Source organism: Triticum dicoccoides, chromosome 7A (genome assembly GCF_002162155.2).
Source record: "Triticum dicoccoides isolate Atlit2015 ecotype Zavitan chromosome 7A, WEW_v2.0, whole genome shotgun sequence".
Classification (NCBI taxonomy): domain Eukaryota; kingdom Viridiplantae; phylum Streptophyta; class Magnoliopsida; order Poales; family Poaceae; genus Triticum; species Triticum dicoccoides.
This window is the reverse complement of record NC_041392.1, coordinates 744,546,924-744,549,690: the sequence shown is the minus strand read 5'-3', so window position 1 is coordinate 744,549,690 and position 2,767 is coordinate 744,546,924. Positions and strand designations below refer to the sequence as shown.

The 2,767-nt window shown below is 43.8% G+C and overlaps 1 long non-coding RNA gene across 1 annotated transcript in view; it reads left to right on the top strand.

Moving 5' to 3' along the window:
• The window catches only part of LOC119327659, an 8,220-nt gene extending 6,515 nt beyond the window's left edge, over nt 1-1,705 (top strand). The window contains exon 3 of the long non-coding RNA XR_005158638.1: nt 1,470-1,705. This is a non-coding gene — a long non-coding RNA (uncharacterized LOC119327659). The remainder of the gene's footprint in view (nt 1-1,469) is intronic.
• Nucleotides 1,706-2,767: the final 1,062 nt, after the last annotated feature.

Below are 2,767 nucleotides of genomic sequence, written 5' to 3'. Positions count from 1 at the left end.
GCTGCGGGCCCGGCGGGCCGCGGCGATGGGTGGAGGCGCCCGGTGACGTGGCGCCATCTGATTGGCGCGGGCGGTGGCGGCGATTTCGTCCGACGGCGGCCGGACGTGTCCGGTGGCGGCGAGGCGATTTTAGGGTTTGGACGGGGTAGAGATCCAGATTTTCGAGGAGGGGTCTATTTATAGGCATAGGAGGAGCTAGGAGAGTCTAAATGAGGTGCGGTTTTCGGCCACGCGATCGTGATCGAACGCTCTAGATGATGGAGAGGGTTTTGGTGGGTTTTTGGGCCAAATTGGAGGGGTGTTGGGCTGCAACACACATGAGGCCTTTTCGGTCCCTCGGTTAACCGTTGGAGCATCAAACGAAGTCCAAATGGTACGAAACTTGACAGACGGTCTACCGTTAGTAAACCAAGGCCGCTTGACAAGTCTCGTGCAATCCGGAAATGATTAATCTCCACACACGAAAGAAAGGTAGAAATTACCACCGGAGGAGAACGAAGCGCCGGAATGCAAAACGGACAACGGGGAAAATGCTCGAATGCATGAGATGAACACGTATGCAAATGCAATGCACATGATGACATGATATGAGATGCATGACAACAACAACACACGGAGACAAAAACCCGAACCCGAGAAAATAAAATAACTTAAGGCCGGAAACGGCAAGAGTTGGAATACATAATGGGTAAATCATATCCGAGGTGTTACAAATATGCCCCTTGGAGAGATGAAATTTATATCAAACGATTCTAATTATTTACAAATAATGAACTGTTTTCACATTTATTCATTACAATAATTATTCTAGTTATATGCCCCTCGGAGAGATGAAAGGTTAAAAGCTACTCCATCCGTCCCATAATGTAGGACGTTTTTTGACACTAGACTAGTGTCAAAAAACATCTTACATTATGGGACAGAGGGAGTACTGTATAAACAAGGGATGGATGCCTCTGTATTGTCTTGCCTTTTTACCTATAGGACAGGGCAGGAGTAGTAGTAGTAGTACTATAGCAAATAACTATTTGCTCCCTTATGTTATTATCAAAATAACCCATAATTACTAAACTGATTTGCTTGCATTGTAGGAGTCAAAAGTCAAAAGCATTTTAGGTAAAATCTTCCAAATCAGATTCCTTTTTTCTTGACATGTGTCTCTCATATGATGCTTTCACACTGTTATTTCGATTGTTACGTGTTTGGATTGCATGCCTTAGGTGATCTTGTTTCCAATCTTTGGTATGAAGCTAGCTAAGCGCTTCTATTATTTCTAAAGGCTAGTGTGTAAGCAGTCAACACAATTTACATGTAAATATTTTGAGATATGGTATCATTTCTAGCAGCATGTGATTCACTTGCCAAAAAAGTACTGTACTCACATATGGAATATTTGAAAATTGAAAACAAGCAAACAAAATGCAGCTTATGATAGTCTATTGTAATTGAGACTTGTTTAACTTTTGTAGGAAGCAAACAAAAGGACGACACTCACAAGGAACGAAGAAGCCAGCTATCCTTGTCAACTTGATGTTTTAGCTTTCATTTTGTACAACTCATATCCCATACTTACATCTTTTAGTTGTCCATTTGTGAACCTGATGTATGGTGTCTTGGTGGTTATGTTTCTAACAAACTAAAGTGCATATATGTAATATAATTAGTTAATGGAATAAAAGCTGATTGGTGCACATAATGTGAACCTGATATATGGTGTCTTGGTGACCGTGTGAACTTGTCGTGCTCGTGTTGGATATGATTGAACTTTGTTTGGACTATATGATGGATTTGATGTTATATAAATTTTGAAATTAATGATGATCCTGTTATGTGGCTACATAGGCCCTGTAGCTATTTTAATTTACAGGGCAGAATCAAAAGCAATATTTTTTTACCTATGCTCGAGGACTATGCCTACTTTTATGTTGGACCTGTGATGATGTTTATCATGTTGGACTTGCGATGATGATGAAGTTGTGATGATTATCTTATCTATTCTGTTGTGATGATGATGATGATGCTGTTATTTGAATTGAAAAGCAACAAAAATAGGAAAAAAAAAGAGAAAATAATGCATAACTAGGCCGACGGCCTAACCGTCGGCATAGTGCCCTCGTGTTACCAGCAGCCGGCACATGGCAATAGCGGAGAAGTCTGGTGAGTTTTGGGGCTACGCCGACGACCTAACCGTTGGCCTAGCTGACACGTGGCAGCACCTTGGCAATTGTGGCACGGAGCTACGCCGACGGTTAGGCCGTCGGCATAGCCCCAAAACTATGTCGATGGCCTAACCGTCGGCGTAGCTTCGTGCCATGGCTTCTCAGGTGCTGCCACGTGTCAGCATAGTTTTAACGGCAGCGTCGTTGACGGTCGTCAGGTGGAGAACGTTGTCGACGGTGGATGTATGCCGACGGTTGTATGGACACCGTCGGCTTAGCTAGCTATGCCGACGGTTTTTATATGCCGACGGCCGCCTTGGGATACGCCGACGGCCGCCTTGGGATATGCCGACGTACAAGTTGCCGACGGGGTTATGCCGACGGCCACCGTCGGCATAGCCCTATGCCGACGGTTTTTGGTCCTATGCCGGCGGCCCTGGGCCGTCGGCAACGTACCTTATTCCAGTAGTGCTCTATATGCAACTTCAGTGCGAAGGGATTTAACTTATGGTTCTTTCTTGGAACACATTATTTATGAAATACTATTTGGAAAAGGAAGAGTGGAAATATTGCTCAAGGATAAAATTTGTGCATTACAGAATTTCATA